The sequence below is a fragment of the Pelodiscus sinensis genome, chromosome 6 (genome assembly GCF_052426305.1).
Source record: "Pelodiscus sinensis isolate ZL-2025 chromosome 6, ASM5242630v1, whole genome shotgun sequence".
In the NCBI taxonomy this organism is placed as follows: domain Eukaryota; kingdom Metazoa; phylum Chordata; order Testudines; family Trionychidae; genus Pelodiscus; species Pelodiscus sinensis.
In genome coordinates this window covers 24,761,788-24,789,624 of record NC_143057.1, presented here as the reverse complement: position 1 = coordinate 24,789,624, position 27,837 = coordinate 24,761,788, and positions in this window count along the sequence as shown.

Sequence of the window (27,837 nt, the reverse complement as noted above, 5' to 3'; positions counted from 1 at the left end):
AACACATTCTCACCGGTAAAGCGTGCTGCTTTATCTCAATCTTTCCTTTAAGAAAATATAACCATCTCAAAATGGCTTTTAATTATATAAAATCCTAACAATTTCATTTTCCCCTACTTTCTCTTACATCAAAATTAACCCCCTTTTAGTGGAAATTACTGGATAGATAGAAGTAGAGAATTAGATGTCATTTGAAGAAATAAAAGGCTTGAAAATTCAGAGACTTTGTCTTTGTGTGTGATTAAATCAAATATAGACAAGCATTGTTGACAACACTCCAGATTGCATTCTGTCTTGTGTGTGCTCTGGCCAAGAATTAAACATCATATCTGTTGGATTAAAAATATGACCACAGGAACAACAATGTGCAGCTTTTCATACATCTACTCTTGAATGAGGTCAGGGCTTGAAGAAAAAAAAAACCAACTTAACAGTGGCTGCATTCTCTGACCAGAATCAACTCTATTCTTATCAGCAGAAACAAGGAATTCAGCAGGTGAAAGGAATGGTGCATCTACAGAGTTGTCACTTATAATACTGCATTTTTTAATTGCTCACTGCATCCAACAATGGGGGAAAAATGACATTTTATTTGTTTTCAAACAAGATGATCAATTATAATCTAGGTAATGTCAATGAGCAACTGGATATTACCAGCTGCAAATGTTAATCATGAGGTTGGCTTAAAAATAATGACATTTTGGTTCACTTAGAAATCATGAGATTTTGGTTGGCTCTTTCAGGGATAACATTTTCAAGATTTTTTTTTTCTGCAGCTATGAGGACTGGACACTTTAAAAAAAATGAAAGTTGACATTCTCACATAAACACATGAGACCAAATGGTGGGGATTTTAGAAAAACACCAAAACAGTGCAAAATTTATGCTAACTCTTTGAAAAGTTATCAACATTTACGTGTATCAAAGTTAACACTCTGTGAGGAGATTGTGGAAATTTCACAGCCTTTTTACATCTGCTGTTTTGAGCTATCTGCTGATCCAGGAAGAGAAATTTCCAGTATTTCATGTTTGAAATGTTTCCTTAGACACCATATGGGCTAGGCTATTTAGTTTCTGACTATTAGAAGGAGTAATGTCAACCTCTATGAAGTTCCAGAGCAGCACCAAGCTGAATAGTGGGCAAGACCAAACACACAAAAAAAAGAACTATATTCATCAGCACTGTGATAAAAATTTTTACTTCACCTTTGCAACAAGTCAGATCTTTTCCTCACATAGCTCTCTATTTCTGAGTTCTTGCACCACACTTATTTATTATATCTATGTAAAGAAAGGCAAAGAATTACCCAGGGTACTTGAAAGTCTATATTTATTTCCTGGACTGTAGGTTACAAAACTACACCCAGTACACAGTGGTTTCTATATCATCCTGCTGTATCCCTTATCAGTGAGGAAAACAAACAGTTGAAGCAGTAAATGTAAAATGTGAATTAGAATTAGTCTCAATTTAGGGTGGGATTTTAAAAAATGCTAACAGGAATTAAGAGCACAAAGCCTATTGACGTTCTGGGGAACTTTTGCTCCTAAATTACTTAGGTTGGATGCTTTTCAAAATCCCACCCTTAAAGTCTACAACTGAGATAATAGCAAACTCTAATAAAAGTCCACAGAGAAAAAAGTTAAATACTGGATTTGGTAATTTAATTTTTTAATCAGTTTCATGTAAGTCAAATGCCAGGTCTAAAGCAAAATAACTAGTTAAACCATAAGCTTCAGAGGGGTAGCCGAGTTAGTCTTTAAAGTGCTTCCATACTATTTGTTGATATTTCAGTTTATCCTGTACGGACTAACAAAAGATATAGATGGTATCATGAGCTTTCGTGGGTACAGCCCACTTCTTCAGATAACCAGAGTGTGGGATGTCCAGAGCTAAAATTAAAAATCTTAATCCATTTTTAATCTTAATCCAGTTAATCCATATCCATTGCCTTACAGAAACTGGTATTTGTAGATATTAATCCTAAAATAACAAAGGACAAGCAGACTAGGGCTAATATTATGGAAATGTATTGTTAAATCAAGAACATTACAGGCTTCTGCTACCCAAATATATCTGTTGTAAAATTATTTTGAGAGGTGAGGGATAACCAGTATCATTTACTTATTGCATGTTGCTGGCAACCTCAGAGTAATGCTATTTTCTGTGTAATAAGCAAATGGATGTAAATAGCATGGCCCATGCTATAGCTGGTGTAACTGTATCCAAATGAAATCAACGGTGGTGTCCTCTAGTGTCCCTTACAGTGAATCACGTACATAAATCGCATGTACTGTAGCTATTGTTCTTGTTTGAGCATTTTAAGCCAGTTTGTCCTTGAATTTTTAGGAAGTGCCTTGTATGTTGTGGGTAGTACAGTAAATGAATATGTAGTAACACGTCTACAACTGCAAATTCTGAAGATTTTTTCTCCCTTAAGAAAAATATGTCCACATTAAATATTTGATAAGATCTTCACATCACTGGAGCCCTGGTGACTTATAGCAGCCAAGGAGTTAGCTCTGTTTCTTTATTTAAATTTCTTTCATCAATCGAGGTCGCAGTAACCAATATGACTTTCTTCTGATCTGAACTGAATGTGCTATATTTTGTTTAAAACTGAGTAGTCAGAATATTAAAAAAGTAAAGTACTTAACAAAAAGAGTGTGGATAACTAAGGCTTATATTAACCAACTCATCCACCTCAACACACAATTATACCACAATATTTATAAAGTGATTAAATAGGGCCAGACCTGCAACTGGACTCTGTTGAATTTTGTAGAGATTCATATCTACAGATCTTCTATTTACAATTGTCACTGTAAGAGGGAGCTGATTTGGACTTCTAGATCCTAGCCCTTTCAAATTTGGGGGAAATTAGATTGAAATTGAAATCTTCACTTTTCTTCTAAGAAATGCCAGCCAATCATAACACACTTTCCTTATAAAGAACTATAAAAAATAAGATGTGCAGTTGCTGTCTATGTGTTTAATGTATGTCTGAGAAACTAAAGTCTCTCATGAGGAAGGGTAATAGAGAGGTAGCCATGTTAGTTTGATCTTGCTAAAACAAAAGGAAAAACTATGTAGCACTTTATGAGGAAGGGGACAATGTTTTGTATTAGAAAACACAATAAAGACATGTCATGGACAGGAGTGTATAGCCTTCCATGCTAATTTGTTGGAAATAAATTGTGATGCCCTAAAGCTAAAATACAGCAACTACTGGTTACACACTTGTGGCATGGTAATTTAGTTAATTTTATCACTTATTTGTTTAACATTGTTTCTTTCATGATCCATCAATTGCAATAACATTGCTGATAGTTGTGAGAAATAAATTTAGACCACCTAGAAAAAGTTTCCAAGTTAGTGCAATCTTTCTTTTTTAGGTATTTATAGTAGGTAGATCACTGTGCCCTACAATAGTAAAAAAAGAAATGAAAATCATCAGAGGTCACCAACATTCTAACCTGGGTCATGTGATCAGTTATAATTTAGGCCAGGTCTATACTAGACTCGGAAGGTCGGCTTAAGTGAGGTACGCAACTCCAGCTACGTAAATAACATAGCTAGAGTCTATATACCTTAAGCCAAGCTTAGCACTGTCTTCACAGTGAGAAGTCAATGGGAGATAATGCTCTTGTCAGCTTCTCTTATGCCTTGTAACTGCTAGGACTACCGGCACCAACCAGGCATGCCCTCAGCAATCAATTTTTTGGGTCTTTACTAGACCTGCTAAATTGAATGCCAGAAGGTTGATCTCCGGTGTGGTAAATGGAGACATGGCCTTATATAATCTGTGTCATGTGACTAGGGCTAGGAAATGAAGATCAATTCATAATTAGCACTCCAATGTGTTTCCCTTTGATTGCAGAGACTACCACATGCCTTATTAAGCATATAGTCCTCTACACTTGAAGTGAAAAATTTGCCACTGATATCAATGTGGCTAGGAGTGACTGCTCTGTATATAGTCCTACTAACAAACAATCAACATGTTGATTTACTTTAGCTATTAAAAATAGGATCTAGTTTCTCAACATTGTTAGGCAACTCTGATTGGGTTGACCATTCAAAAGGTAAATACAACAATTAAATATTTGTGTTCAGACTACCCTGGTCCAAGAACCCTTGAACATTGATGAAGTATTTGAAATCTAGCTCTGGCTTTTCACTTCTGTGTGGTAGGATGGGGCAGAAGAATTCAAAAGTGATGTTAAGAGCAGATCACTGGACATTCCCTACCATTTTAAATGGGCATCAAACGAGAATAAATCTAGGAATTCTAGACTAATTCTGAACATGAATCTTTTGGTTCACAACATGCTCCTGAGAACATATGTGCAATATATTTACAGTACTAGCTTTTATCATGAGATAATGGTGACAAGTGACACTTAAACTACACAACTGTTACAAATGAAATAAAGAGCTGGAAAAGCAAAGCATGATACAAATAAAATGTGTAAGTGATCAAGTTTCAAGAACAGCACCAGGGAGTGTTTAAGTAATTCCAGCTGTTCTAAATTTATGAAATTTGGATAAGCTTAAGTAATACATAGTTTATCATGTCCTAATAAGGACTAGTTCATTTGCAAAGGAAAAGAATCAGAAAAAGGCAAGGCTGTGTCTACATTGACACCCCTTTCCGGAAAAGGGATGCTAATGAGACCAGTCGGAATTGCAAATGCTGCGAGGGATTTAAATATGCCCCGCAGCATTTGCATGAACATGGCTGCCACTTTTTTCCGTCTCGGGGTTTTGCTGGAGAAAAGCGCCAGTCTAGACGGGATCTTGCAGAAAATAAGCCCTTTTCCAGAAGATCCCTTATTCCTACTTTTAGGTCAATGTAGTTAGATCAATATAGTGTCAGGCTATGTCTAGACTATGGAGTTTTTCCGGGCTACTGGAGGTATCCCAGAAAAACTTCCGCCGCATCCAGAGAACACGTCTACTCTTCCAACATTTTTTGCAGACGAGCAGATGCTCTCTTTTGGAAGCCCTGTCTTCCAAAAGATTCATGAGGAAGAAGGGTTTTTCTGAAAGAGGAGTTTTTTCCAAAATTTGGCCCCATGTAGATGAGCCAAATTTTGGAAAAAACTCTTCAAAAAAAAAAAAAAGAATTGGAGTGCAATTTGCATACCTTTTCTGACAAAAAGTGGCAGTCTAGACATAGCCTCAGTGTAGATGCTGTATTGTTTACATTGACTGTCATGTGCTTTCAGAAGCTGTCCTACAATGCTCCAGGCTGACAGTTAAATCTGTGCAAGTGCTCCTGGTGTGGAAGTGCACTGCTGACACAAGGACTGTTGTGTGGACAGGCAAAAATGATTTACTTGTGAGGTGGTTGTGAGTTAATGCAACTTAGGTTGACTTAATTTTGTAGTGAAGTCTTGCCTTAAGCTTTAATAATGACTTCCTTCTGTATGCCAGGCTTTTCAGAATGTGAATTTTAGTAACCTTCTGAGCTGGGAATCGGATTCAGAAGCAGTGTTTCAAGGTGGTAAAAATCTGAGTTCATTAAGAGACTGATTAATGCTGGTGTAAATTGGGAGTAACTCCATGGTAGATAATGGACTTACCTCAGGATCAGGCCCTAAACTATATTTCTCCAGTAGTAAGAGAGCAGTTGGGACTCATGCTAATGGAAACTGTAAGAACCTCCTTGATGCTCATTTCAGACTCTGTCATTGTTACTCTGCTTCTCACATGCTGTCTGCTCTGCAGCTCCTCTCAATGGCATCAATTAGGAGTGGACAGGGGGCAAATCCTCCTTCCCCTCCCCCCCTTAAAAAAAGATTTTGCAGAAAGTTCCATAGTCTTCCAACCCAACCACTTTTAAGGAGTAGTTTTGTGACAAGTCTGTTTGGCTGTTTCTGGCATGGTTTGGTCTCCGGCTGTGCTGTGTGGTCGCACTACCACAGAAATTTGATTCAGCCACTCCTCTGTACAGATGGAGGAGCATGTGAGCCAAGTTTCAGAGAGTGGTGGTGTGACCTGGCACATGGGTCACGATGCTACTAAAATTCGTTCCTCCTGTCAAATCATGAGTGACAGATTCAAGTCATGTTTCAACCTAAGTACAGGGAGTCTATTCCCCTACAGCAGAGAGCAAGGGAGTCCACCTGCAACTCAGTCCCTGTTGGCACAACTCATTCATGATATGGGTATGAGAGAGAAGAGATTTCCCCACCTAAGGAGGCCTGAAGTCCCTGCTGGTGGGTATGTGTGTGGGTGGGAGGGAGAGACACTATAGCTGGGTCCCTCCTTTTCTCTGCAGCCAAGAAATATTTGACTTGGCGCCACTGGCTCCTTTATTTTATTGCACTTTGAGTGGCACTTGCTTACTTTGAACATTACCTTTGTGGTTTTGTTATGATAACTGTTTGTACCATGCCAAATACGCGTGTTCTCATGACTAGGTGTTGAGCTATTCATCATATTTCCTGGAAGCAAACAAAGCCGTCTTTACACCACCCTTTGCATAAGGTTATTAAAAACATTTAGCCAGTGTTGAAAATGGATATCAGCAACTGCTCCAGCTGAGCCAGTGCTGAATGTGGTTTCACTGCAAGACTAGACTAAAACAATCCAAATCTGAAACTGGATAAAATACTGTGTTTAAGTGCTTAAGTATTATAATTAGATTATTTCAGGCCTCTGTCCTTTGACCGATGGGGGCACAGGCCCAGTTCACCTTGTCATTATCACAGCTCTTTTACACTCCTCAACCTCACCCTTAGATCTCCTCATCCCACAATCACAGCTCTTCCAAGTTGCTTAAACCCTCCACTCTTCAATACCTAATAGTGAATGCAGTTGGAGTGCGTTCAGATAAGTGCCAGTGGCTATTGACCTCTCCAGTGGGGAGGAGTTATTTACCTTAAGTCTGTATTTACTGGTTTTCAGAAAGTTGAGATTTGCTGAACTCATTCTGGAAATGCACAAACTATCACCAGGCCCTGAACTTCCATGTCCTTGACCCATGTCTTCAAAAAGTGAAAGTTGAAGGTAGAGGGTCTGGAAGTGACAGAATGTGCCATATCGAGGCCACAGTCCTGTAGGTGCTGAGCACCCTCAACCCACACTGAAGTCAGTGAAAGTTGGGGACATGCAGTACTCTTGTGGCATGTCTGTGCACACAGACTTAACAGCCCATCGTTGCTTTATCCTAACAGGACAGCGTTTGTCAGTGTACTGGACTTGAGAGAGAGATCAGTTCTTGATATCTGCCCACAATCAACAGGATGAACAGTACCATGGAAAAAATGTTAGTGACTTTTTTACTTAGCTTTTTGTAGGGTATTGCCATTTACATGCAGATAGCAGCTTCCAGTCAAACTATGTAATATGCAGTCAGTTTGATTAATAGCTGTTGAGAAGAGGTTATATATAACCACGTTTTCATGGAAGTCACAGCTCAGAGTTTTCTTTCCAGCCTATAAATTCCATTGGCATGTCTTTCCACTCTCAATTTCCCACTAACCTCACTTCCTCAGCATGAAATACTGCATGAACTTCTACATACACTGATGTATATAATTGGTCTATCATGTGGCCCGAGAAACTTTAGGCTCCTTTATATACCATGTACTCAAGAACAGATCAAGCAGTACATTGTGTTTTGGGCTCCTCTTAGCAATGGTTTACTGTAAACATTGCAAAACCCTTCCCTAGTACATAGTTGTTTATATGGCAATCAAAACTAGATGTATTCCTGACACATTTAGAGGTCTCCACTCTAAAGATTTTTAGATCTATTGAGGCAATAGCCAGAAAATGGAGCGTGGGATACAATATTGTCCCATTTTTCTTATCCCATGATAGTCCCACCTACCTCTTGAACTTTGCCTAATCATATTTACAGTTCTGGTTTTATTATTTAATTTTTTTTTTTTGCTAAATTTTGTCCAGTTACCATTTGCTTTAAGCCTGTTAATCCCTTCCAAGTTTTTTAAAACCCACTAACCAGCCTTCTAATTGAGAACACATCCTACCTACACCAAGGGTGCTGACAGCCTCTGTGGGCCCCTGGACAAGCTGTGTTGGAATGGGGGGCTGTTGCAAAGGATGGGGCCTCATCTAGAAAGGACAGGACCAGGGGAAGCCAGCCCTGAGTGCACTATGCTAGCCCCAAACAGCTCTGTGCTACCTGGATTGTAGTATCCCACCTCCCTCAACCCTTAGCACTGCCGGGCAGCTGCCAGACCCCTGGGACCCTTTGAATCACCAGACTCCTGGGAAATTGTTTCATTTGCCCCCTTCCGCGCCACCCTCCCCCCCATGGCTGGCCTGCCCACAACACATCCTCCACTATTCAACCCCAGTACAGACAACACCACCAATACTCTTACAGCATTATGAGCTCAATTCTGCAAGAACACTACTATAGCCAAGTATTTAAGCACATGGTTCCCTTTAGGCATGTGAGTAGTTCCACTAAAGTCTATGCCTGTGTTTTAAGTGTTTTCTGTTGGACTTTAGGTGAAGAACTTTGCCACTTTTTTATTTGAGTTTTAGCCCATTGTAGATACAGCCGGAGTGTATCAGGGCCCAGGTCAATTGACTCAGGATTGTGGGCCTTGTGCTGCAAGGCTAAAAGCAACAGTAAGATGTTCCCAGTCAGGCTCTGAATCCCAGCAAGAGGAGGGATCTCAGAGTCTAAGCTCCAACCTCAACAGGAATGTCTACACTGCCACTGTTTGCTCTGTAGTAAGAGCCCATGTCTGTTAGCCTGGGCTCTGACACTGTTGCCATTTTTGTTTTGTATTCAAAGTCTTTGATTCTGCTGCCTTTCACTGGGCCTAGGTCAGCGCCTGAGAAAGAGGGAGAGCTTAGACTTTCCTACCAGCCACCCTTTTTGTGGAGGGGTATAACCCCCCCCTTCTCTTGTCCCCTTTAAGGAGAGGGCTGTGATCCTTGACCAAGGGTCTGCCACCCCAGAGGCCTGGAATTGGACAGAAGATCTTTTCTGTTTTGGGAATTTCGGTCTATCTATATTGTTGCACTCTGCCACAGCCAAAGGACGTAAATTCAACTGATGATCCTAGCTTGAAGGTTGAGTTGCTACCCGGTGGAAGAGCAGAGCAGTGGGGTGACAGATGGTGCGGGATGCTGGAGCCTGGGGAGATATAACTGCTAGAAGGCAATGTCAGAAAGCCCAGCCAGTCACTGAATCTCTGTGCCACAGTTTCTCACTTGTAAAATGCAGATAATCACACTTCTCTACTTCATAGTTGTATTATGAGGCTAATATAATTCAATCTCTGATATGGGAAAGTCAGTACATGCAAATAAAACAAGCAAGAGTTTGGTAATGAACCAGATGGGCAGTGAATGAATTAATTGCTAAGTAGTGCCAAGCAGGGGCACATAGCACCAATGTTCCCGATAATTTTTTTTCAGCCATGGGCAGACTTTTTTTCCCATCCATGTGCAGAATAAGTTTTGATGTGCACAGAGACATGTAAGAATGTGCACTACTAACAGAAACTAGCTATGGGCTCTATGTGTGGTATTTGACACACTGCTTACAGGAAATACTACATAGGACAGTGTATTTTGCCGGGGTAACCGTCGGTGCTGCTTTGGTATATTCTCCCTGTGCAATGTTAGTATCACAAATCCTGAAGACATCTTAAAGGTTAATCCGTTAGCCATACGTCTTCAGAAATAGGAGTCTGACAATTTTACACCAACATACTTGTGAGCCAAATTTGATGGTTTTGTTGCATCTGGGTTGAATTTGGTCCCATATGTACAAAGTGACTTGAAAGTACCTACCAAACCTGTTTTTCTGAAATGTATTTTGAAAAACAAGATGAAACATATGAAGCTACTTCTAGGAGGATTTCTGCTGAAGTGTGCAGATGTCAGCTGGCAGCTGCCGATAGGAAATTTGGACAGCCTTCTTTTCAAACTGCTTTCAGAATCTTTCCTGAGGCAGTGGCAGCAAGGAATCCTGGGACTGAATGAACACAGAGAATTAATGTCAGTTCTGCCAACTCACCTGATTTTATCAGAGATCTCACTGTTTTGCTGAAACCCCAATTTTTGGAGTCATGTGTCTATGTGAATCTCTGCTTTTGTTTCACCAGATTGCAATGAAAAGTTTGAGGATATGATGTGTATACTAAAGGCTCAGAGAGGAAACACAATTAGTTGAAAATATATTAAACACATTTCATGGACTGTGTTTTTCTTTAGGCCTCTAATGATTTTGGAATTCTTGGGGATGCCAGGACTCCTCACCATCATCCATGTAGTGCGTGGACAAGGCAGGATGGTGAGGGATCAATATGGCAGTGCTCTTCAGCCATAACAGTTTATATTTCTAACCCAGAATTTCAAATTTAGTTTGAATGTCAAAGTAGAGTTCTGTCGACAAAAGGCGCTATTGCATCCACGCTGTGCTTTTTCAAAAGAAAGTGTTTAGACTCTGGCGGCTTGCTTTGTCAACAGAACTGGTTGTAGTCTAGACGCTCTGTTGACAGAGGCTTTGTTGACCGTATCTGTCAACAAAGCTTCTGTCGACAAAAGCCTGTAGTCTAGACGTACCCTGTTTTCTCTGCAAAGCTCCCCACCAGCACCAGCACTTCTTACTTTCTCCCATCCTTCTCTTGGTAATTATTCTGTACCTCCCCAACTTATATTAAAGTTGCAGACTTTCAAGGTGGCCCCCATCGACTTGCCTGATTGAAATTAATTGTAAAATTGAAGTTGATTTCAGTGGGGCCAGGAATTCATCCCATTCTCTCAAGCTTGGGCCCAGGCGTTCAAGCCCCTGGCACTTACTGTGCTGAGATTCCTACATTGCTATTTAGAGCATGCAACTTGAGCAGAGCTCGCACGTGTCTGTCCGGTGACAGCCCCATATGCGCATGCTTCCTAGCCCTAGCAGACAGACATGTGCTAGCTTGGCTTGTGCTAGTGCACTAAATAGCAGTGTAGGTATTGTAACACAAGTTAGCTGCCCCAGGAGAAGCCTGCCCAATTCCCTCAGCCCAAGATTAGGTGGCTAGCCCAACCTGCCACCAATTGCACAAGATCCACACAGCTATTTTTAGTGTGCCAGCTCTAGTACAACTCTAGCTGGGTGTGAGGCCTGCACCTAGCTGCAGGCCAGTTAAAATTGTATGCAGCCTGGGGACCGCAGTGAGTGTGCTGTGCAGCGTGGAGGTGAAAGGCATAAACTAGCACCAGCTTGAAAAAAAACCAATTCTCAGAGAAGCAGAAAGCTTGGAATGCACCTGGTGACTATATTAACCTGAAATGGATGGTAGCCAGACTAAGGGAAGACTAGCAAGGCAAGGATTAGCATGTGTGAACTGTCCTCTTGCGCTGCTCCAAAGTGAGCATATGGGTCTGTAACAGAGCATGACTCATCACCACAGCGCCTCCTACTGATCTCCTCAGAAATTAGCTCTTCAGCTTCGAGTGCCTTTGCTGGCCACTATCTTCTGCATTGTTCCCGGCCCTTTGTGCCTCCCAGAACACGCTGCCCTTTCCTTCCAGTACTGCTCTATGGCAGTGCCCTTGCACTCTAGGGTCCTCCCTTCTCAGGAAATCCAAAATCCCTAATACTCACCTTGCCTCAGTGATTCACTACCAGTTATCATATAGCTCCTGCTTCAGAGGCAAACTGCAGTCTGAAATGGCCACTCACCATTGTCAAGGTGTGGATCTGCTGCCTTTTGCTAACTGGCTGCCTCCCTGCAGCCCTAGTGCCCTCAGGCCTTGAGAGCAAAGCCTCAGCCTGGAATTTGCCTGGCCAAAGCTCTCCAGTTCTGCCTACCCTTCCTCAGCCCTGCTTTGTCTCAGGTACCCTTTCTAGATTACCCAAGCAGCCAAGTCCTTCTTGCTCAACTGCTGGAACAAAAGTTTCTTCTCCTCCTCTCCAGGAGCCCCTTACTTTTACTACCCCAGTTGGGACATCATTGGCTATTTGCCAAAGCTGCTGGTTCCACAATCTCAGATCTCTCCCAGGCCTGGGTTTAACCCTTGTTCCACCTGTAGTGAGGTAACCATCCAACTACAGGCTCCAGTATCACTAATAGCAAAATCAAACCAGAGAGTGGAGTTTGGGAGATAACTCCCATATTTTTATTTGTTCTTTCATGCTGTCTCATGAAAACCCCTGAGATACAAATTAGAACTTATTTTTAAAAATCCCCATCCATTGCTAAGATGAGTGTTGTTTTCTGCACATAATGTAGCTATTAGGCTGATAGAAATTAGAAGTGGAAAAGATCTTTTAGGTCTAGTTTTTCCTTTGCCAATGCAAAATTTTTCCCAAGAGGTCCCTTCTCCCATCCCAACTGCTTTATCAGGCCCAGTTTTAAAATGATTTTCACCACTTTCCTATTGAGGCTATTTCAGCCTTAAATAGATGTCACTTTTAGGAAATATTTCCTAAATACTCAGGCTAAATAATCCTCTTCTGAATGTCATCCTATAATGCTTAGATACAAATTTCTGCACTATTCCTTTCTCCCTCTAGGGTGTTATCATCTTTCAAATACTTTCAAGCAATCATTAGCACACATTCGACTTCACTTAGAAGTGAAGGCTAAAGAATCAATATAATTTACCTTGGCTATGTTTTTCTATCCCTATGGCCTTTTTTTTTTAAACTGTTCTCTGAATTTCCTCTAGTTTGTAGACATTTTTCTCGTAGTGAGGTTCCAGAATTGAATGCAATTTTTTTAGGTAGAATGTTATCTAAAGAGGCTAAAAGCATTGTTAGAGAGAATGTAAAACATATACAACATATTGATCCATCTTAAGGCTTATCGAGAGGTAGCTTATAGATTTTGAAATGCATCTGAGAAAGGTATTTGCTGAGATGACATGGATTTGAGTTTTTCAGCCTTTGTGGAATGAAGAGAATGTGATAAAAGCCAGATTTTCAGTTTTCTGGAACAGGCCTGATTGTATATAGATGTTATTACCTGGAGCTCCATAAAGATTTAGTGATCTGGTTGATTAATAAGGAAAGATACTGCACACCAACAGCTCCCACTGATTGTAAGAATGTCTCGTGTAGAGAATATCTCGAGGGTGGGAATAGGCACTGAAATTCTAGGTACCTAGTGCTAGTTATCTCTCAAGTTTTCTAAGTTCAGAAAATTTTAGCTAGAATAGAGTTTCTCCTCCTAAATATTTTAAATAAAAAACTAGACTTTACCAGGCCTGCCCCATGAAAATACAACCTTTAGATTCTGTGGGTAAATATGAATATGGTTTAGGAAAAGACTAATGCATACAATAATAATGTTGCAGATATTTCTTGATCTGTTCAGCTGCATAAACTATGTTATGCATGTTGACATATCTTATGATGGCAGTTAGTCATTGCAGAGTCATTAACAGAATGCTGCTCCTTCCTTGCCTTCTCCCCTGATTCAGGAATGTCAGCTCTTGCTTCCAAGTTTTCCTGTCAAGTGCATCTTCCAAGCTCATAACTGACCTTCATGTCCTCAAACCATCTTTCCTGGTTCTTCCTAATGGTCTTTGTCCCATGACTATTACATGTTGTATACTTTAGACAATATAGCCAATATCTCATCTCACATGAACTTGCCATCTTAGTTTGTACTCCCTCAGTTTTTCTGTTGGGGGAGGAAAATTATCTGCATCAGGATTTATAGTCGATGCAATTATATATTATCAAGCTCTTGTCTTATCCATTGTCCACTTAAGCATTCTCCCACAACTGAGAAAGAAGGAAACTTTAGGTTAAAAAAGAAACCTGCTTTAGAGGGGAGTTGAGGTAGCTATAAAAATATATATAACAAATGGAAGGAAGAGGAATGTACCATCAGAAGGTAGGCATTGTACAAAATTGATAAGAGAAGCAAGGGGACAGAAAGAGAAATCTATGGCCAGCAGGGTTAAGGGCAGTAAGGATTTTTTAAAGTGTATTAGGAACAAAAAGAATGCTAACAATAGTACTGACCATTAGTAGTTGGAAATGGTAGATTAATCAATAATAATGCAGAAAAGGAATACAATCAGTTTTTCTGTTCTGCATTTTGGGAGAAAAAACCAAATATAGTCCTCTTATATAATCATAGTTCTTCCACTCCACCAGTAACTCAGGAGGAAGTTAAACAGCAGTTACTAAAGTTAGACGTTTTAAAATCAATACATCCAGATAACTAACACACAAGAATCTGAAAAGAGCTGATAAGGTTCATAGTGGGGAAAATATAATTAAAATATATTTATATAATATATATAATTTATAATATTATACATACATGACTCTAAATGCTCAGTTTTACAGATAGTGAAACCGAGTCATAGAAAGTGACTTCCCATGGTCACATAATTGTTAGTAGCACACTGAAAAAGAAATCCCATCAGTTTTTCCAATCTGGTATCCAGTAAAGTAACTGGCCTCTAGTGAAAAAGAATCTCCTCTTGCAATCCCAGAATACACTACTCGCCATGGTCACAATTTCAGCATCCCCTCACTTAAACCACACTCATTTGACCATTGCTATGCCTCCTTCCCAATTGCTGATCTGCTTTTCAGCTGCAACGCAGAGCAATATAGAACACTTACAATTTTTGAGGCACTACTGCCACCAAGCTTGGCTAAAGGTGAGAAGTGGAGTGATCTGGGGAAGAAAGATAAGATTTATACTAGTATAACAGAGCAGAACTAGACTCTGTAAGTGGAGGCCTGATAGCAGGAATGAAAATCCAGACTGAGAAACATTAAAAACTCCATGCATTGAATAGCTGATGAGGCAACATGATGTGATTAGGAGAAACAAGTGGATAGATGTGCACTCCCTAGATGACCAGCTAGCACGGCTGCTGTTACACTTTCATATCTGTAATTCTGATCTAGTTAAACCTGACCTGTATCACAATGTAAAAGTTATTGTCGGGGCAGGAAGTGAAACCAAATGCCTTGATAAGATTAGTCCAAAATGTCCACTGCCTTGTAAATAGCATTTTGTAACTCATTGGTTTAAGGCCAGTTTCTATGCTAGACCTTCCCGCTATTGATTCTGAGGAATGTTTAGCACAGAAAAGAATACATTTTAACTATGTTTTTTAAAAACCCTCATACATTCTCCTAGTACTTCCTGGTTCACCGGTTTATAATCCTGACATTTCTTCCCCTGTAACACTTTTAAGAACCCTTTCTTTTTTTCTGTCCAAAAAGTAAAAATGCTTATGCAGGCCGCATCTCCCCTTTTGATTGCTCCAACATTCTCCACTGCAGCTCCTCCCCCATCCTTCCTATTATAGAGTTTAAGGCCAGAAGAGACTTTTGGATCATTTAGTCTTACCTTCTGAATATTGCAGAACACTACCCACCTACCAACCCAACACTCAAAACGAGGCCATAGTATTACAGCCCACAGGAGACTAAATTATTACGTTAGGCAAAGAGTAGGAGGGACTTGGGGGCACCAGTGCCCGAGGTCCCCACAATGGCAATGAAAGGTTTTAGTGAGATATGGCCAGATAATCCTGTCAAATGACCTGCACCCCCGCACTGCAGAGGAAGGTGAAAAACCCCAGAGGGCACTGCCATTTTGAGATGGGAGAAAATTCCTTCCTGAAACCATACATGCAAACAGTTTCTTACACACACACCCACCCCCCAAGCATGTGAATGAGAGAGCCAGCCAAGTACCCGAGAGAGAGAGAGAGAGAGAGAGAGACTGCTCCGGGTCACCTCAGAGTCCTTGCCCAACGTCTTTTTGCCTGCTGTGGCCCATCCCTCATGCATCAGGGGAAGGACATTTAAAACAAATCCATCCCAGAATACTCTGGGTTGGAGAGGCTATACCTTTCTCACTCTTGACTGTGGTCAGCTGAAATCCTGAAACGTGAGCTTTAGGAATATGAAAGCCCTGCTCCCTACCATCAGAAGCAACCCCTTTGTACCATTACACTCAAATATGTCCAGCTCTGTCCCTTATATACAAAATGCAGCTGCTAAGATTATCTTCCTTCCTCCCTCGCTGTTTTAATTATATCACCTCCACAGTTGTCTGGAACTGCCTGTCTATTGATTTCTGCATAGAGTTTGTGTTGATTTTGACCTATAAAGCTCTGAATAAATATTGGGTCCTGCTTGCCTGACAGATCACATCTCTGTTCCCAGGCAGTCTTACCACACCTAGAATTTGCAGATGCCCTGCAATTGGAGCCTCCTAGTATAAAGGAAAATGAGCTTCCAATGGGATGCTAGCCATAAATGACCTCATTTGCATAACCTTCCCCATTATGCTTCAAAATAACCTGAGTGTGTTGACTGTCGTGGTACTGTAAGAGCTAAGGTTTGTTGAAGAGGGAGCGTTGTTTGGATGTAATTATTCTCTTGTTTCCTCTGTTGTTGTTGTTGGAGGAGGAGGGGGGTTAGGAACTGCTGCTGACTCTTTTTTATTTGATTATTTTAATTTTTGTCACAAAGCCAGGAGAGTCACTATTTAGTGCATGTTTATTATATATGACAAGAAATAAACAAATCAAGGCACTCTCTGAGTTTATGCAAAGTGCTATCACAACTGCCAAAGCAAGGGATGGGGACAGACTCAGGCTGCTAGATAGCCAGAATTCAGACCATATGGAGGTTTACAAAGCAATATCAAAAGGGAGGAGACTTCTTACATTAAAGGCCCCTGATTCAGAAAAGCTTCCATGTTTAGATCAGTTTTTAAGCTCAAGAATAATTCCTAGTACTTAGTTATGCACATGTGTAAGCATATGATTAAATAATCTACTACCTCCATGCTTCGGAGAAAGGACTTGAAATCCTTTGGGTAAGCTCAGAGAGCTGGTAGGTAAGGTCCCATGGGAAGCAAGACTAAGTGGAAAAAAACTGAGGAGTTGACACTTTTTCAAAGGGACATTATTAACAGCCCAAAAACAAGCTATTCTGCTGCTTAAGAAGGATAGAAAGTATGGCAAAAGACTGCCTTAGTTTAACCAGGAGAATTTGCATAATCTAAAAATAAAAAAGGAGTCATATAAAAAGTGGAAACTAGGACAAATTACAAATTATGAATATACAGGGGCAAGATTAGAAAGGCAAAGGCACAAAACAAGCTCAAACTAGCTACAGACAAAGGGAAACAGGAAAACTTTCTATAAATACGTTAGAAGCAAGAGGAAGACCAAGGACAGAGTAGGCCCATTGCTCAGTGAGGAGGGAGAAACAGTAGCAGGAAACTTGGAAATGGCAAAGGTGCTTAATGACTTCTTTGTTTCTGTCTTCACCAAGAAGTCTGATGATGAAGGAATGTCTAACATAGTGAATGCTAGTGGGAAGAGGGTAGGTTTAGAAGATAAAATAGAAAAAGAAAAAGCGAAAATCACTTAGAAAAGTTAGATGTCTGCAAGTCACCAGCGCCTGATGAAATGCATCCTAGAATACCCAAGGAGCTGATATTGGAAGCATCTGAGCCTTTAGATATCATCTTTGAAAAATCATGGAAGATGGGAGAGATTCTAGAAGACTGGAAAAGGGCAAATATAGTGTCCATCTATAAAAAGGGAAATAAGAACAACCCAGGAAACTACAGACCAGTCGGTTTAACTTCTGTGCCAGGAAAGATAATGGAGCAAGTAATTAAGGAATTCAGCTGCAAACACCTGGATGATAATAAGGTGATAGGTAATAGCCAGCACGGATTTGCAAAGAACAAATCATTTCAAACCAATCTGATAGCTTTCTTTGATAGGCTAACTAGTCTTGTGGATAAGGGAAAAGCAATGGGCATGGTATACCTAGAGTTTAGTAAAGTATTTGATATGGTCTTCCATGACCTTCTTATCTGTCGACTAGGGAAATACAACCTACATGGGGCTACTGTAAGGTGGATGCATAGCTGGCTGGATAACCAGTCTCAGAGAGTAGTTATTAATAGTTCAGAGTCATGATGGAAGTGCATAACAAGTGGGATTCCACAGGGCTGTTTTGGGACAGGCTCTGGTCAACAGCTTCATCAACAATTTAGATGATGGCATAGGGAGGGTTCACTTCTAAAGGTTTGCAGATGATACCAAACTGAGAGGGGCTGAAACTGCTTTGGAAGATAGCGTCATAATTCAAAATGATCTGCACAAACTGAATAAATGGTCTGAGTTAAATAGGATGACATTTAATAAGGACAAGTGCAAAGTACTCCATTGAGGAAGGAAGAATCACTTTCACACATACAGAATGGGAAGTGACTGTCTAGGAAGGAGTACGGCAGAAAGGGATCTAGGAGTCATAGTGGACCACAAGCTAAATATGAGTCAACAGTCTGATGCTGTTGCAAAAAAAGCAAACATGTTTCTGGGATGCATTTACAGGAGTGTTGTGAGCAAGACATGAGAAGTCATTCTTCCACTCTACTCTGCACTGATTAGGCCTCAGTTGGAGTATTGTTTCTAGTTCTAGGCACCACATTTCAAGAAAGATTTGGAGAAAGTGGAGAAGGTCCAGAAAAGAGCCACAAGAATGATTAAAGGTCTAGAGAACATGATCTATGCAGGAAGACTGAATTGGGCTTGTTTAGTTTGGAAAGGAAAAGACTGAGAGGGGATGTGATAGCGGTTTTCAAGTACCTAAAAGGGTGTTACGAGGAGAAGGGAGAAAAATTGTTCTCCTTGGCTTTTGAGGATAGAACAAGAAGCAATGGGCTTAAACTGCAACAAGGGAGATTTAGGCTGGACATTAGGAAAAATTTCCTGTCAGGGTGGTGAAACACTGGAATAAGTTGCCTAGGGAGGTTGTAGGATCTCCATCTCTGGAGATATTTCAGAGCAGGTTAGACAGACATCTGTCTGGGATGGTCTAGATGGTACTGGGTCCTGCTAGGGGAGGGGAATGGAGGGCAGGGGACTGGACTTGATGACTTCTCAAGGTCCCTTCAAGTTCTAGTGTTCTATGAAGTTTGGAGGTGGGATGTTACTGGGTTTCAGAAATCTCTCCTATACCATAACATATCTTTTGCAATGCCCATGGGAAAAAAATGACTACCTCTGGTCAAGTTATAAGTCCTTGAAAAAAATCTCAATGTATACATGTTCAGAAGAGACTTGTTAGAGTTTGGCAGCTAAATTCTCCAAAGACTACATTCGTACTGGGCTTGCTTCCATCTGGCAATAGAAGGGCTGAGTTGAACTTTCTGCTGCTCCCAGCTGTGGTGAGCCACTTTGTGCCTTGTTATGTCATTGGCATTCTTGCAGTCTTGAACTAGATAACGAATCTGGCCCATACAATGTGTTATGGCCCTGCCTTTATAACATAAAGAGAGAGCTTCACTATTTTCCATCTTTCTTTTCTTCATTGGGCCCCTCCCAGTTTTCAGTGTGGCTTAATTCATAGCCAGGATGCTTCATTGAGTACAATGGCAAAGCCTAGCTCATAGAAAAGAAATAGCCCCACTCTCTTGGGGATGGTCTACACTAGGACCCTAGTCCAAAATAACTCCCTCGAGGTTGAATTTGTAAGTGGTGTGTCCCCACTATGAAGCCCAATATTCTGGAATAAGGGACTGTGGAATTTGAACTCTGGTGTCCTGCTTTTCATGAGGAATAACGCTATTCCCAAACTTGTAAGTCTGAGAGAACATTTGTGTGGATGCTTTGGTGCTGCTAATTCCAACTAATTGGCATCCGGGAGGCCTCCCACAGCTCCCCAGAGCGCTTCCTAGGGCTCCAAGTCTGAGAGAGCGCATCCACTTTAACGGAGCCTGCCTCAGACTACATTCAGTTCTTTCCCATAGCAAGGACATGGAACTTCAAATTTGTAAAATCAGGTGCCCAGAAGTCAAATGTAGTAAATGCGAAATAATCTCCTAAAGTAGACATGGCCTCAGGTAGCTCTAGGTCTTATTCATTTTTTGAGGAAGAGGGCTCATTGCCTAAAGAGATGTGAAGACAAAGGGAACAAGTTTCTCAGGTTAATTTCCTTCTGGTATTACTGCTGATTCCCTCCCTCCCCTTCCTGTTTGTCAAGAAAACCAGGCTCCAATTCACCTTGTATGATCTTGCTCATGCAGCCTGAACCCCCTACCTGTGTGGCTCTCCACCGACCATAAAACCTCAACAAGCAGTTGCTTGAAAACATTCTGACTGAAGTTTTGGCTTTGACTATGTCCCCAGAATTCTGATTTTTTGTTAATCCCTGTGTTCAAAAGTGAAGGCAGCAAAGTTTTCCACAAATTTCTAAAAGCAATCTTGTACATAGGTGAAACCCCACTGACAGTTTGAAAGATGCCAATGAAAAGGTGTCTGTAGTCAAAGAGGAAGATGAGCTGCAGTGTGCTGAATTCTGGTCTCAGTTACGCAAATGTAAATCTGGAGTGACTCTATTGTCTTCAATAGAGTTAATCGGTAGTTACTCTAGTGTAAATACCATCAGAGTTTGGCACATGATAAGAATGTATGTATTCTTACATCTTAAGAACATCTTTATTTTAAATAAAGGCTTTTACGTGACTATCTAAAGTTGCATCTGACAGTGTATAATATGGTGATGAACCGATTATGTATGACTGCTTTCTGACACAGAGATAAGGAATTCTTTCCAAAAGAGTCCCTAATATTGTTAGCAGCAGTTTCTCCTTAACTGCTAGGTAATAACAGCCTCCACTTTTAAAAAGGAACCTCACACAAACAAAACTACACAGGAAGATTTCTTTATCAACATTTATTTTTTGTCTGTCAAAGAATTTGAGACCAGAACTAACCACCAGAGCACATCAGACCATCGTCCTGTATATCATAGGCCACTGAAGCCTCCCCAAACCCGCCCACTGAACCCAACAACAAAAATTAGAACAGAGTATTTCAGCACACAGGAGACCAGACCCTTACTTGGTGGCAGCATGTTCCATAATCAAGAGCTGTCCTTCATATGAAGTTACTGAATTACATAATGCATTTCTGAGTGTAAGTGATTGTTGCTTCTCAAAAACATCTCAGCAGTGAAGTTGCAGAAAAGTCAGCCTCGTACCATTTTATTATAACTATGGTTTTTTTACACCCATTATTAGGTAGGCAAAGGGTCCAAGCTATTTTTTTAAAAACAATATCAATCTGTGCCATTTTTCTTCGAGAACAATCCTTTATATAACCCAGATTAAAATTTAACCAGCCTATTTCAACACTCAATTAATAAATGCAGCCTTTTCAACAGGATCTGATAAAGATCAGTTTTGCTGGAACTTGTTTTCAATGCTCTTAGCTACCACCCAGCTTCCCTGCTATTGGCATCTGGAGGGAAATGAATCACAGCACAACCACTCTGTAAAACTAGCTGCATGTCAGAGTACGGTATAACTGTATGGCCAGGACATGCTTAGAGCAGTTTTATAGGTGCAAAAATGAATAAGCCTATAAGGAGGGTGGGGGAGAGCTTGTGAAGCATTTGAGGTAAATGATGATTTGCACCCATCTTCCAGTCTGCATTTAACTGTTTTGCTAGTCTGTCCACTAAAGAAGGATGCCTACCACTGCTTACAAACATGATTGGCAGCCCTTGCGCAGTGCCAAGTTAGCACAGACTCAACTGACTCTTATCATCAAAGAACGTTTGCTCCTTCAAGCCAGAGTGGAGGGCATTGGCAAGGGAGTGGAAGACTGTGCATTCATTCAACTTTGACAGTGGAGAAATAGATGCTCAATCTTTAGTGCTGCTTAATCCCTTATCAAGTGTAAGCACACTCTTCATTCACTCACTGAAAGGAAAAGTTAAACTGCTATAGACAACTGTCAAGCAGTGATACTCTGGATGAGCTGTGTTTGTAAGCAAGCCTCAAGACTGCTCCGGTATCTTCCGATAACAGAAGAAACAGCTCACCGGCTGAAAGTCTTTATGTTTAAACAGCATTGACGCATGAGGGTCTGAAAATCTTCATTAGCATCAGCCAAGGCACTCTGCTTGACGTCTAGAGGCAAGGAAATGAAGCATTCCTACAGCAAATTAGCCTCTGGAATAATTGCAGAGGCTTGGGCATTAATCTGTTTAATACAATTTTATCAGCAATACACTTGAGATAGATGGCTGGGCTTGATTACAAATTTGTCCTTGGAGATAAGCATATAGGGGAGGTTTATCTGCATCCAAACGCCCCATCAGTCACTTCCAAACAGAAACATTTTAAGTTTATGCCATTAACTATAAAGGTAATTTTTCAAATTACCAAATTGGAATGATGTGGATGAATCCCGATAATAAATAACAGGATTTGTGAGTACCCACAGCACAATGCTTTGAAAATTTATCCAGTCACATTTTTCAGACGCTAACAGAGTTTAGTGCAAATGTCTTTTCCCTATGATGGCAAAGTATAGAAGCTCACACAGGGATGGGCAATACGCTGCCCAAGGGCCAGCTGCTTTGTACACTGCTCTCATTGGCTGCAGTTAGCCAATGGGAACTGCCCATCTTTGCTGCTTATTTCTTGAGCATGTGTATATTCCTGAAGACTTGCATATAGAATGCACAGAAGTATCAGAAGTGAAATGAATAATTGATGGTTTTTTGTTTTTGTTCTTGAAATGAGTTCTTGCAGATGGTACAACCACCATACGGTTCTGTTTGGGTTGCCAGGTTATGTTGTTGTTACTGTCATCGTCATTCTAAACACTACAAAGCATTCACTTTTGAGGACATTGATTTCAGTGGGCTTTGGCGCAGGCTTTATAATATCACGACAAGGACTGAAGGGAGGCTCTAGATATGTTTGTCTAAATTAATTTTGTTTCATTTTTACTTGGGAAGGCAGTTATATGGACGTTTTAACACTAGGAGTAGGTGCGATAAATTCAGAGTTAAACCCCTAAGCAAGGAAGTTGTGGCGGTTGGGTTTTTTTGTGTTCGTGTTGTTTTTTTCCCCTTCAAATAAACTTTCAGATCCTACACTACTTACAAATTACCTTGAGTCTCTAGTGCTATCTAGTGGTCAAAGAGGAAAAAGCGCTAACCTACATAGATGCAAAAAAAGAGCTGTCTTTAGTTCCGGCAGCAGTTTTCCAAACATTTTTGTCTGTGTCCCATTTTCAGTCTACTCTCAGCTGCTGTGCTGCACCTGCTCCACCCCCTCCACAGCTCTGTTCACAGGAAAAAATCTCATGACCTGGGCTGTGTAGAACACAAGTGTAAGTGGCACAAGAGGGTAAACTTTCCAAAATCTACTGGGTACTGGAACCTTTACAGCTAGGCCTGCTGCAGCCATTATGGATGGGCAAGATTTATCCCTTAAACAGTAAAAATTGTCCCCAGTACTATAGGCATGGAGTTGGCCTCAGTGTATAAACTATGGGGTTGAAATTCCTTCAATATTTTTTTCACACACCTCCTTGTGCAGCATGGGAATGGATGCAGCAGCCACATATCTCTCTTGCTGGTAAACTGACCAATGTGACAACCTAAGTGGTTTTATTTCCAAACTGCAGCTTTTGCATAGAATGAATACACTTTAAATAGCCAGCTATTGTAAAAAGCACATGTACAATTGTACACCTTCTATCCCTAAAGTGTACACCTTCTATCCCTAATCCCCCCATATTCCACCCTGTGCCATGCAGACAGCTGTGCTGCCTCTCTCCCAGCTATGCTCTGACTCTTCTAAGCACAGTGCTGCATACTTGAAGCAGGTCATCAAGCTGTTTGATAAGCAAGTACTGGAGTAGAGCAGAGGGGACACAGGCTGCTAGAAGCAGGATAAGGCCACACAAGCACTATTATAAGAATTGGCCCAATGGCAGTGGGTGTCCGGGAGATGGGGCTGGCCAGAGGTGCCAGCATAGGGCCTCAATGGTGTTTGCATCCTTAGTTTGGGGTTGGCCCACACTCTAGTGTTTACAGTGACTATATTAAAGTTAAGCATTTGCCTGCCACTGCCAGGTCACAGGCATGTGTGTACCTCAGTCCCACCTCGTCTGTGCCTGTGGTACATTCTAGCCTCCCATTGACTGTAATATTTTGCCCAATTTTAATAGCATTGGTGGGGGGCGGGAGGGAGAGGGGCAAGTCATATGCAGGTCAGGCTTGGTGTTCTATTTATCCCACCTCTTAAATTCACTGTGATGCTAATCAGGCTTTATGGCCTAACTTAGCTCTTCTAAGGACAACAGACGGTTTGGCTAATAACAGTATTACCAAGGCTTTGTTGATGTACACTGTCTATTGTGTTAATCATAATATGATTACACAACTGAGGAATGCTGGTGCAGAAACTCCCTGTGCTTCAGTTTTTGAGTCAGTCTGAGGCTATGCCTCTACTCCCAGACAACTATGCTTGGACATATTCTGCCTTTTCGGTTCAAAGGTTGTTTTTGCACAGCTCCATGGCAGTGTATTTACTCTAATATGCAAAAACTTGACCAATTTTGCACATTGTAGCTCCATATGCTGTAGTCACATTCTTTGTGGCTTTAGTCAGTCACAGTCATTTCCTATTTAATTTGCAGACTTTATTGCTATGAAACATAGGACTGACAAACAATTTTGGCTCACGTTTGTGTGTATATATAGTACTTTCACCCTCCTGCTAGAAAAATAAAGTGTTCTGTATTTTGTTTCTATGACTGAATACAGTGCCACACAACAGAAGACTTTAAAACGGCGTAAATACTTAGTTTATACTAAAACATAGCTCATAACAGTTTGCATAGCCTGCTGGCCTAGTCCTTTACCTTCACTAGTTTTTATACTAACTCAGAAATATCAGGCCGGATTTCCCACTCCATTATTCTAGTGGTGGACCACTGTAACGTCAGTGGTATTATACCAATATAAAACTGGAGTAGCAGTGGTGAACCAGGTCCACAATTTTCAGTGAGCTCCCAGCAATGGATTACGTAGTCACCAGGTGCGCCTTCCCTTGAGAGGGAACTGAGCAAAATCAGAAATGAAGCACTAGCTGAAATAAATGCTTGTGTTACTCCACTGATTTGAGGGGTCCATTATGTCTACCTGTAGGTGGAAGTTAAAGAACACTATACTTTTTTTGAAAAAACATGGAATAATCCATATCACACAGACATCAGACCCCGTATGCTGAGCCGGAGTCACTCTTCTGGCGGCTGAGGTTTATTAGATTTTGTGGGTTCCCCCTAGGCTTCAGGGGAGGCCAAAAATGAGTTCAGAGTGCAGGAGGAGGTTGGGTGTGGAGCTGTGATTGAGGGTATAGACTCTGGGCTTGGGATGAGGTTTAGCTGTAAGAGGGGGCTCCAGGCTAGGGCCAAGGAGTATGATGTGGAAGAGTGGGTTCAGGACAGGAGATTGACGTGGGAGTCAGCGCGCAGGGCAGGCTGGAGCTCAGGGTTGGGATTTGGGGTCTTAAAAGGGAGTTGGGACGCAAGGCTGGAGCAGGGGCACTTACCTGGAGTAGCTCTCCTTTGGCGTGTGGGTGAGGACAAGCAGGTAGCTCGGTGTGGCCCATGGGAGCTGTGGGGGCAGATCCTCCTTCTCCCTGGTGCTCATGATGATACAGTGCACAGAGCTGCCCACCACCCTGGTGAGAAAGGGCCAGGTAACACGCAAGTTCCCAGGATAGCTCCCAAAAGCCCACTTATACCGTATTTCAGCTACATTATAGGTTATTTGCAGTGAAAACTAGTAGAGTTTTTTTATTATTTTAACATTCAATGCTAATGGTTGAGGAAAGGCAGCCGTAATTAGATGAGGAGGAGTTAGGTGGAGATTCTGAAGGGGATGTCGGACATCTCCTGGCCACCACCCCCTCTTCCCTGCGGACTCTGCACTGGCTCCTGTGGCCAGCCCCCACCCCCTTCCCGGTGCACCCAGCTTCCACTCATGGGGCGGAAGGGGGAAGGAAGGGCACAAGTGCAGACAGGAGTACTTCAGAGGAGTAGGGGGTGGCCGTGAAGCTGGTGGCTGGAGAAAAGCAGTGGGCACCACTTCTATTCATCCTCTGGCTGTGCAACTGCCCCCAGCTTCTCTGGAGTTCTCCCACAGCATGTGTGCTGCTGGCTACTACCTATGCCTTTTGCCTCCTCTATTAAGACTGGGGTCAGCCTTACCTTTATTCAGAATGCACTGAACCATGAGAGAGCCATTCAAGTGGTAATAAAGCCATTTAGGAGGCATTTGCCAACCCCAGGGTAAATGCTGTCAGTTTCTGAATTTACTGTGTTAGTCTACAGGACCTTAGTTTAAAATCTGCTTTAAAAAGATTTCATTCGTGTGCTGCTGAAGATTACACAATTACATCTCTAAAAACTGTCACCCCCCCCCCCAGGTCACCGTTGGGCATGGGGGGCACCAGTTTAATAGTACTGCGTAGGGCCCCATAAATCCAAAGGACATCTCTGCCTGAGGCTGCAAGTGAGCTTTTGTTTGTAAGTGTGGACATTTGTAAGCGGGCTATTTATAACTCGAGGAGGGCCTGTATGTGAAAAGTAGAAATAAATGGAACATGCTCCGTCCATGCTGGAGTCCCTACTGCTGTTTTTTGGAGGAAATATTCAACAGAAATGCTTGAGGGAGTAGGGGTTACAGGTTCCATCCCTGAACTTAGCTAGCAGAAAACCAGGAAGCTAGCTGTCCCTGCTGGGCACCTTCGACTACTGTGGATCTGGGATGAAGTGTACTAAATGTAAAGCTGGTAGTGGTCATAATAATTAAGCGAGCCCCATGGGCCTAGCCCTGCACATATTTCAATCCCAAGCTACACAAACTGACACATCCAGTGTAATAAAGCCATTTTATGCGGTGGACGCCCTATAACATTATATTATTTTTGAATGCTTGCTGCTAGCAGAACTGGCACCGAAGACAGACTTAGCACTTATTTGAAACCAGCCTCATTTTTAATCCTCAAAATAATTTCATTGAAACAGTATTTTGAAGCCTGTGACGATTAATTCAAATGTAACCAAAGCATCAGATTTTGAAAACCCATCCACTGGAAATACTTAGAATCATAACTATATAGAAGGGTTGCACATCCTGAACTGAATTGTCTGCCCTAAGCAACAGACCTGGGTCACAAAAATCAATACCATACTTTACCATGTGACATGGATCAGTATCCACTGACTTTAGTGGTTCCTGAGAGTCAACACTTGCAGCTGAAAATTAATGGCAAAAATTGTGTGTGGGTACATCCATACCATGGTGGCACCTATGCAGCTAATTAGTAACACTTAATTGCCTATGTCACATAAAATACATCCATATTTGTATTCATTTGTACCCAAAAAGCTGCAGTTGCAAAAAAAGGAAAAAAACCCCAAAACTCACACATGGCGTAAGTAAGCACAGGTTGAAAACCTGTCCATGGGGTGTTGTGCTGCAGAACCTGGTCAATAAGAAAAAACAATGTAGGAAGAGGACCATAAAGTTTGAGATGATTCAAAAGGAATATCAATATGGGTAGATAAACCACACACATACACACACAAATCAGTGATTGTTGTCACTACTCAGTGTACATGGATCCACATCACCTACACATCCGAGACACTGGCTACATTATTACCCACAGCTCCTGTTCCCTTCTCCACACAATTATTCACTCAACTGATTGTTATAGAAATGCCAGAAGAACTGTAAACCAAGGAAAGCCTCTTAGCAAATTAAGAATGATCTCTCACCCCTTTAGTTTTTCATATTAAAAAAGTTGTAAAGCATCATAAAAATGAAATATGGTAACGAGTGACAGGTAGGTTTCAGGCATCATTGTGTTATCACAAAGACTTTAGCTAATATACTTTAGTTATGGTTGCTATATGAAGTACTGGATGGTTAGGTTTTTCTGCTGAAAAACATTCTTTAATAGTAGTTACATGAAACCTTCATATATCATCATAAACTTTATTCATTTTTCCTACTTCATCAA